General features: G+C 49.4%; 1 long non-coding RNA gene across 1 annotated transcript; it reads right to left on the bottom strand.

Annotated features, from left to right (window-relative positions):
• Positions 1-8,437: 8,437 nt before the first annotated feature.
• Positions 8,438-9,545, bottom strand: LOC144099008 (uncharacterized). Its single transcript, XR_013307284.1, has 2 exons — positions 9,483-9,545; positions 8,438-8,814 (listed from the first exon to the last, which is right to left on the bottom strand). It is a non-coding gene; the product is annotated as an uncharacterized LOC144099008 (long non-coding RNA).
• Between the last annotated feature and the right edge of the window lie 680 nt (positions 9,546-10,225).

Below are 10,225 nucleotides of genomic sequence, written 5' to 3'. Positions count from 1 at the left end.
TTTACACGCTTTTCGAGGTGGACGTCCATCTCTGCAGATTCACTTACAGTAGAATGCGCAGCCGACTAGTGGCAACGTGTTTTTAAAATTTTAATGCCATCTAGCGGCTGCCACAGCAAATAACATAAATAGCTCAGGTTAGCCCGAAGAGATGGCGCTACACATACGCACCAACATTTGTTTTGGAGAATCATTTCTAGAGAAGAAAATAAATCAGTGGTCGAAACTTTATGGACAATGGTTGTATGTATGTATGTATGTATGTATGTATGTATGTATGTATGTATGTATGTATGTATGTATGTATGTATGTATGTATGTATGTATGTATGTATGTATGTATGTATGTATGTATGTATGTATGTATGTATGTATGTATGTATGTATGTATGTATGTATGTATGTATGTATGTATGTATGTATGTATGTATGTATGTATGTATGTATGTATGTATGTATGGGTATTTGGAAAACAACAATGCTAGGCTCTCACGCTGTGCTTTGAATGTGGTCTACTCCATCAACTTCCAACAGTGCGCATGGATACATAACACACCGCTATATCAACACCCTCGTCAACCCAAGTGCTAGCTCACCTATTTCGCATTTAGCCTAATCACGATAAATCTTCCCATTTTGTTTGATGTACGTGCACAAAAATAAAGGAGGGACTGGCCGCATTGCCTAAGACTTTCCTGCTTTATAATGTGCCACTTGTATGTACGTGAAGTACAAATTTTACTACTGGTCTTGGAAAGTGTTTGCTAGCATTTGATGCGATTCCCATGAACCCAATCAAGTTTGCTCGTTGGAAATGGCGTAGTTTTTCGAATTAAGGGGTCGTCACTGAATCATGCGTGGCAGTAATGGTTCCGTGAACTAAAAAAAATCTAATGCGGCTAACGTACTGCTTAACGCGGATAAGTGTGCTAAAAGCTGTGCACACGACGTTGTTCAATGCTGCTGCTTGAGAGCACACTATTCATTCGTTAGCGCACGTTTAGCGGGCGGCGGCTCCATCGACAGTCCGGGCACGGTCAAAGGGAAGCCGCATGCTGGATACTTCCCTCCGACGCTCGCGATACTCCCGAACATATGCTGTGCTCGTTGCGCGGATGACGGCGTTTATCACGCTCGAAGCAGCGGAATCTGGGCTGCTGACTGCGGCTGATCCGATAGCCCCGCGTACTCTGCCTAACCTCTGCCTGGCCTCTGCTTGTACCACCATCGCGACTTTCGCTCTGAGCAGCAAAGAATATAAAGCGCCGACAGGCGCGTGAGACACGCTCGGCTTAGTCGCGTGATCTTGCTGCAGTACCACCGCGAAGAAGGATCTTCTACTGGAAACGGAACCATGAACAGCCTAGCCCCGCGCGACGTCCCCTCTGAGCCGCACAGAAGACGGAGCGGCCGAGGGCGCCTAATAAGGAGCGCTCATGCTGCGTTGTAGCGGTGGCTTTTTATGGCCTAGGCAATTTATTTTGTGCATTTAATGTTTTTCACACACACACACACACACACACACACACACACACACACACACACACACACACACACACACACACACACACACACACACACACACACACACACACACACACACACACACACACACACACACACACACACACACACACACACACACACACACACACACACACACACACACACACACACACACACACACACACACACACACACACACACACACACACACACACACACACACACACACACACACCTATGGTGGAGCCGCTGGAGAAAGATTGATTTCCGGGAGCGCTAAGGCTGGCCTCAAGAGGAGTATGTGAAATCAGCCCTGAGAAGCGCCGGTCAGTTCTCAGGTCAGTGCTTTATTTCGACGGCGACAACAAATATACATGAAAGAATGCTGCAAAGGATGTTTTTCGCGGGTGTTCCGAAAGCAAACAGAGGGACGGGCGGACGGACGGACAGACGGACAGACAGAGAGATATTATAGTGAGGCATTTAAATTAACAAAAAAAACATGAGACAGACAGAAAGGGTGCCCTTAGAATTGGGGCGATTGTGGTTGCCATTTTGCTTAGTAAATTAAAGTGGATGTTTTTGTATATTTTAAGCCTTGGCCTCTTCTTTACCTTGAATTCTATTTCGGTTGCTTGTTTGTCCTGTTCATTGCGTTCATTCATGTTATATTATATTACTTGGATTACTGTGATGGTTCCTGCAACTTCTCCATTCTTACCTGCGTAGCCGATCGTAAGCTCTCCAGTCCTATTCCTCGATCACGTGTGCGTGTTCTTACTGTACAAACACCGGAAGGCTTTGGGTGCTCACCTCTTTTCATCAATTTTTCGTAGTCTCTCAGCAAACTTTATTTTGCTCTGTGCCGACCCTGCCTTAAAGGGCGACAAATCCATATCCATACACCTCTTCAGTTTCGCCTCTTTTATCTGTATGGGTCTTATCTGCCCGGCGCTTTTTGGTTAGCATTTAGTCCTTGCACCTCATCTGGTTTTGAGCATGGTACCGTGTTCACAAAAGACAGCCGCCAACCATTACACCGTTCCACAGTATTCGTATTGCTTCATATCTGTGGTATCCATATCGTGCTGTATGCTTCATTGTGGCGGCGTTAATCTTTGCTTTCGTCTTGATATGTTTATATGTTCTTTAAATATTTGTGAAGAAGATGATGACCCATACAAAACAGATGACTCGTGAAAACGGAGAAGATGGCCCTGCGCGTCAGCCGTATTGCTATGGCCACGTGTGTCTGTGCCCGACCTGGTTGCCCTCGGATTGTTCTCGCCGCTGCTCTCTTCCTCCCAGTTCTTTTAAATAAACCCCCGTCTTACATTTGGTGGAGGAGCCGGGTAACAGCCCTGGAATTGCGCAACCGTACTCTCCCGCCACCTGCGATGCCTCACGACGTTCAACATCAAGCCGTGCAAGTGGGCCCAGCTGTTACCGGCGCCGGCTCCCTTCGCCAACGGGACCCGGCCATCTTCAGTGGGACCGATGAGCAGGATGTCGATTGGCTCACGTCTTACGAGAGGGTGAGCCTTTACAACAAATGGGACGATGCCACCAAACTAAATAACGTAATTTTTTATCTTAGCGGTGTGGCTAACCTGTGGTATCGGAACCACGAGGTGGACATCCGCACCTGGTCCACTTTCAAGACAACCTTCTCCGAAGTGTTTGGTCGTCCTGCTGTTCGGAAACTCCGCGCCGAACAACGCTTGCGTGAACGGCCTCAGCAGGTCGGCGAAAGCTTTACCAGTTACATAGAAGACGTCATTGACCTATGCAAGCATGTCAACCTCAACATGTCAAAAGCTGACAAGATTAAACACATTTTGAAGGGTGTTGACGACGACGCTTTTCAGATGCTGGTAGCGCGCGACTTGCGCACCATTGCTAAAGTCGTCACCCTCTGCCAAAGCTTCGAGGAGCTGCAGAAGCAGAGGCTCCTGACTCGACAGCACCCTCGACATGTTGAGTCGCTTGCTGGACTGACACCAGCACCTGACACCTCATCGCTGCTGCAACAAATCAAGGACTTTGTTCGGGAAGAAGTGGCGCGTCAGCTTTCTCTTCTGCCGAACCCTACAGGGAAAGCTCCAGATTTGGCTTCGGCCCTTCGACACGCCATCCAAGAGCAGGTTGCCGAGGCTCTTCCACCCGCCCATCCGCCACCACCTGTCGCCGCTCCACTGACATATGCCGACGCTGTGGCCCAGACGCCGCCTCCTATGCCCGCTCCGCTGACATACGCGGACGTCGTCGCCAGACCTCGACCGCCTACCTATGCTTTGCCTCCAACACCTGCGCGAGCGGTGGCTCCTTCTCTTCGGCCGGCTCCGCGAGTCAGCAATCCCTGACGCACCATCGACAACCGGCCTATCTGCTACAATTGCGGCTTGCCTGGTCATGTGGCCCGGCTTTGCCGCCGCCGTCTCCCAGTCTGCGCGCCACCTCCTCCAGCTCCCGCGTACTGGCCTTCCACGAGTCAATACTCCGGATCTGCTGAGCCGCCGTCTAGTCGTCCTTTTTCTTCTGACCGTTCAGCCCTTTCTAGACACCGTTTACCTTCACCGAGGCGCCGCTTCGTTTCTCCTATGCGACGTCGCCCCAATCTCCCTCAGGAGGAAAACTAGGTGCCGCAGTTCCTGAGGCGAGAACTACGTCCCCGTCGAACTTTCCAAGGCTTCACATATCCCCTGCTAATCTGATCGAAATTTCTGTCGAGGGCATTACTGTCTTGGCCCTTGTGGACACCGGTGCTGCGATTTCTGTTATGGACGAAAAGTTTTGTAGTTCGTTGAAGAAGGTAAAGACGCCGATTGCAGGACTGTCGCTGCGTACGGCCAGCGCTGAGCACATCAAGCCGTCCGCAGCGTGTACCGCTCGAGTTGTGATCCAGGACTCCCTCTACACGATAGCATTCGTCGTGCTGCCTTCCTGTTCCCATCCTGTTATTGTGGGCTGGGATTTCCTTTCCGCCCATGAAGCTATCATCGACTGTGCTCGAGCGGAAGTCGGGATCTCTTTCTGCCCAATCCTTTTCTGGACGCTACTCCTCCCCCCGCCGCGGTGGCTCAGTGGTTAGGGCGCTCGACTACTGATCCGGAGTTCCCGGGTTCGAACACGACCGCAGCGGCTGCGTTTTTATGAAGGAAAAACGCTAAGGCGCCCGTGTGCTGTGCGATGCCAGTGCACGTTAAAGATCCCCAGGTGGTCGAAATTATTCCGGAGCCCTCCACTACGGCACCTCCTTCTTCCTTTCTTTATTCACTCCCTTCCTTATCCCTTCCCTTACGGCGCGGTTCAGGTGTCCAACGATATATGAGACAGATACTGCGCCATTTCCTTTCCCCCCCAACACCAATTATTATTATTACTCCTCCTGTTGCCTGTGTTAAAGCCCTCGCCGCCGAAGGCATCGACATTCCCCCGTGCTCTTCCGTTCTTGTACACTTGTCTTGCGACTCTATCGGTGAGGACACTGTCCTCTTTATTCCAGGCCATACTTTTCTGCACCGCAAGTGTATCCCTCTGCCATACGCCGTACTGACTGTGTCCGCTGGCCTTTCGATACTTTTGGTTTGTAACCCGTTTTCCTGCCCTACCGCTCAGCGCCTTGGTGAATGCCTCGGCAGTGTGCAGCCCATCGCATCTCTGCTCATCCGCGAGGAGACCGACGATACACCGCTCCTCGCCATGAACGCGCTCAGCCCTCCTGCCTCTACGCCAGATCGCTCTTCTACCAAATTGTTATTGCGCTCCATCGACGCCGATCTTCCCCCGCCGCAAAAAACACAGCTTCTCGCCCTCCTTCATCAATTTCGCTCTTCCTTCGACGCTCACCAAACTTCCTTGGGCCGAACTTCCACCGTCACCCATCGCATCGACACTGGTGCCCACGCGCCGCTGCGGCAGCGCGTGTCTCCAAACTATCGTGTCTCCAACCGCGCGCCAGACTATTACAGAGCAAGTCGACCAAATGCTTCAAAACGGCGTCATTCAGCCCTCAAGTAGCCCTTGGGCATCGCCTGTTGTCCTTGTGAAAAAGAAAGATGGCTCCATACGCTTCTGTGTCGATTACCGCCGCCTTAATAAAATAACGCGCAAGGATGTCTATCCGCTCTCTCGCATAGATGACGCTCTGGACTGTTTGCAAGGGGCGGAGCTCTCTTCCTCCCTCGATTTACGTTCTGGGTACTGGCAGGTCCCCATGGAAGCGGCCGATCGTCCCAATACTGCTTTTGTGACCCACGACGGATTGTATGAATTTATTGTGATGCATTCGGGCTTTGTAATGCTCCTGCAACCTTCGAACGGATGATGGACACCATTTTGCGTGGACTCAAGCGGAAAATATGTCTATGCTATCTCGACGACATTGTCGTCTTTTCCCCCGACTTTGAAACCCATCTATCCCGCCTGACGCACGTTTTGAACTGCCTCTCTGACGCTGGCCTGCAGCTCAACTTGAGGAATTACCGTTTTGCTGCGCGTCAGCTGACAATTTGAGGACACGTTGCCTCTAAGCTAGGCGTTCGTCCCGACCCAGCTAAACTTCGCGCTGTTGCAGACTTTCCCAAACCCACTTCCATCAAAGACTTGCGCAGCTTCTTAGGTCTGTGCTCTTACTTTCGGAGGTTTATTCGCCACTTTGCTTCGATTGCTGCGCCTTTAACACAACTGTCCGGCAGTTCCGACTTGTCGATGTGGTCTCCGGCGTGCGACGTTGCGTATAACACCTTGCGCCTCCTCCTCACAGCGCCGCCCATACTGCGCCATTTCGACTCGACCGCTCCTAAAGGTGGATCCGCACGACGGACCGAATCGCAGACCTCGCGGAACGAATCCGTGACGTCATGGTCCGTCCGCGGGCTAAAAGCATTCACACGACAGACGTGAACAGCAGACGACAGAGCGGACGGAAACGGAAGGAGCAGCCAAGCTCTCGACACCAGGTTGGCTGTGAACGGCAGCTGAGAACTGGTTCGAGAGTAGTCGTCAAAATGGAGGTGCAGCGGAAGCGTCAGTTGGCAGCGATCGCTGCAGTGGTAATCGAATTAGACCAGCTCGATGATGATTCTGATAATTACTGCGCAAAACGCAGTTGCTGGCAAAGGAACTTGATTGCCAGAAAGGAGCTTGGGTTGAAAAACCAGTTGTACGAGGAGCTTCTGGAAGCAGATCGAGCCGAATACCGCCGGCTGCTCCGTGTGAACGAAGAACAATTTCTGCAGCTGTTGTCACGCGTGGGTCCACGGATTGAAAGACAAGATACTGTCATGAGGAAAGCCATTCCCGCGAAGACACGGCTGCAGGTGACACTACGGTACCTTGCCTCAGGTGGGCGTAGTACTTTTCTGTGTAGGTGCTTGTAGCGACAGTTTTTTTCTTTGTTTGGGGGCAGCTGAAGGGAACGTGTTAGTATGGGAATCTTATTCCCGGAATTGCTTCAGAAGTGCAATTGACGATAAAGATAAAATGAAGCTGGTGGGGGCTCCGCATGTCTAATATTTGATGCTTAACTGCTGCCGCTCGATGCTATTTTGCCAGTCTACGAGTCTTCAAGTTAGCGGCACCGTGTAACACGAGAACTTATGGAATGTGTTATTGCGGCAGATTCGTTTGCTTTGATTAATAACATCTTGACATTCAGGAGATGCAAAAGAATGGGGACTTAGTCACCCGAGAAGCTTCGTTACGCTAGAATAACAAACATTTCAAGGGTTGCTATATTGTGGTGCTCTTGTGAAACAAATTCCAGATTGAAAATTTTTGTGCACTTCTTTTAATTTGCTATCGAATTTACATTGCATTATGCTCTGTCTTCCCAGGAGAGAGCCATCATTCGCTGAGTTGCCAGTTCCGGCTCGGTCATTCAAGCGTGAATGATATCATTCATGAAACCTGCACGGCTATATGCCAAGAACTGAGAGCGGAGTATATAAAAACGCCCAAAACAGAGGAAGCGTGGACAGAAGTGATGCAGGGCTTTGGACGTCAATGGAACTTCCCCAACTGTGCCGGGGCAATTGACGGCAAGCTTGTCACCATAACCAAACCTGCCAAGTCGGGCTCGATATACTATAACTATAAGAAGACGTTCAGCATAATCCTGTTTGCTGTGGTGGACGCCAACTACAGGTTTATCTACACTGATGTTGGTGCACCAGGATCGCAAGGAGACGCGGGGGTCTGTCAAACAACACCTCTGCAGAAAAACATCACCAACGAAACAGCCGGCCTGCCAGACGGCGTGAAAGTGGCAAGTTCACCTGACATTGTGGTGCCACCTGTATTAGTTGGTGATGATGCATTTCCAATAGGCAGGAATCTCATGAAGCCGTTCAGTGACAAAAAGCTCACCGAGGACAAGAAGATATTCAACTACAGGTAAATACTGAATACAACATTTTGTGCTTTAAAACTGATTCCTGCAGTCACTTGATCCAGATGTTTGATAGTGCGTCATCTTGTCCTCACCTTTTCATTGTTTTAGGCACTGTCCGTGCCTGTTTTTGCACTTGTATGCGTGCTTTGTAGACTGATTTGTATTTTTGCTTTTCAGGTTGTCCCGTGCACGACGCGTCGTTGAGAATGCCTTTGGCATACTTGCCAATCGGTTTCGCTTCCTCCACACCGTGATCAATGCCAAGCCAGAACGTGCTACAGCGATTGTGGACGCAGCGTGTGTGCTACACAACTTTGTGGGAATGGATGGTATGAGTGATGGAGATGCACATCTCGAGCTTGGCAACACCTCAGAACTTAATATGCAGCCTTCACCTCGTGGAAGGATTAATGCCATCGGTGCAGCAGTACGACAACAATTGTGCGACTTCTTTGGAAATGAAGGTGCTGTGCCATGGCAGCGTGAGGCTGCCCACATAGACGTGAGCAAGTATTGACAACAGTGAAAGTGTTTAAATAAAATGTTTATAAAGTTTTTATTCCCGACTAACTCATATCACTTGAAAATCTTTCAATGACCTTCAAGATCTCTGCCTGACAGGACAGCACTTTCTCTCTGGGCACAGATTTAATATGTGCAGCGACCAGTTTTCCGAACTGGTCTGCTGGATCCTCTGGCTGCACATGCACTTCAAATGCACTGGCCAATTTTTCCAGTATTTGCTGGCGGTCGCTCCAGCGAGCACTCGACTCTTGAGCCCGTTCATTTGTCCTCCTCCTCTTCTTGCCTGGTTGCTGACCTGGAGAGGGTGGGGATGGTGCTGACTGGGTCTCAAGTAGGCCAGACTCTGCTGCAGTTCTCCCTACAGCTTCATTTGTGTCTTGCTCTGGAGACTGAAATGATAAAAAAATGATAATGGTCCTGATTACTGTTTTCAGTGTGCAATACACATGGTCGGAGGTCTTGGAAGTTATTGTAATTGTTACGGAAAAGTAGCAAGTACAGTTATCGCAGGAAAATTTTTTCTCGAACATCCTATTCGAACTTCAAAAACATAAGTACATAGTGAACTCTTGCCCCAAACGTGCAGTTCTTACTGCAAGCATAATATGAAGGAGGCCAACAGCCATCTAAAGCCAGGAAAAACAAGGCGAATGTTTCAATTTTTTTTTGTGCGGTTGACAATCGGGATAGTAACAATAATTATATTATGCCTTAAAAATAAGTGGAAATATTCTTGAGCGATAACAATATGATACTTAATTTCCCATTTATAAGCTCTGCAAACAAAAGAGCAAGTAACATTCTCCTATGCTTGCCTGATCTCCGATGGCGGCTGGCTTTCTTATTTGCGCCATAACGAGTCCCTCATTTCTCTATCCTTGTCCGCTCTGGGGGCTTAATCTGCTATTTCTACTAGAGGTCATGCGCACATGCACCGCGCCAAACAAACGGGTCACAGGTTTTCGCATTTTCCAAGTGTTCGACAGGAAAACTGCCAATAATGCACTGCTAATATTGTGAGGGTCAGATATGCGAGGCGCAACACAAAATATCTTACCACTTCTGCGCTCGCTGCATTGCCTTCGCACTGCCCGTTGATTGAGCGGTGAGTCGGCATTCGCACGGCATCCAAGGTAGATGTATACTGGTAGCGAAGGCTCCATAGACGCCCATTGGTCCAAAAAATGGCGGCTCATGGGCACTCCAGCGCCCCCTGGATTTTGGGGGGCAAACTACGCAAACGTGACGTAGAATGACGTCACGCATACGTATGCTTTTGGCGCGAATTATAAAGCGGTCTTTCTGTAGAAACCGCGTTTTCGAGCCCGTATCTCTCGAAGGTTGCTGCCTTTCAGCGCGCCCCAACCTTTGCCAGTCAAATGTGCTCGAGTTCCTGCTAGTTATGGCCTTGTTAATGTGCAATTGGGAACGCAATGAAAGTGACTGGTAAAGGAGGGGCAGCATAGAAAGGCAGCAACACTGGCAACACTTCCAGACACTGGCGAAGCATGCATGATTCGTAGTGCAAATACTGGTGCTAGTACTTTTGAGAGCTTTTGAGTACAGCAAGGTATGATGCACAAAACACTGGCTCAAGTGCACAGTTCGCAATAGAGTGTACGGCAAGTATGGTTTTCATAGTTTCATATTCATTGTTTATTGCAGCAACCAAACAAATACAGTCACAAAGCACACCCTTGGCACACAAACAAAAAATACATGTCACAGGCAGCACAAGCAGTATTGTTTAAGTTGGCTAATCATCTCAATAGTCACAGTGCAGATAGGAAAAAGCCCTGA

Source organism: Amblyomma americanum, chromosome 1 (genome assembly GCF_052857255.1).
Source record: "Amblyomma americanum isolate KBUSLIRL-KWMA chromosome 1, ASM5285725v1, whole genome shotgun sequence".
NCBI lineage: Eukaryota > Metazoa > Arthropoda > Arachnida > Ixodida > Ixodidae > Amblyomma > Amblyomma americanum.
This window is presented reverse-complemented; position numbering and strand designations above follow the sequence as displayed.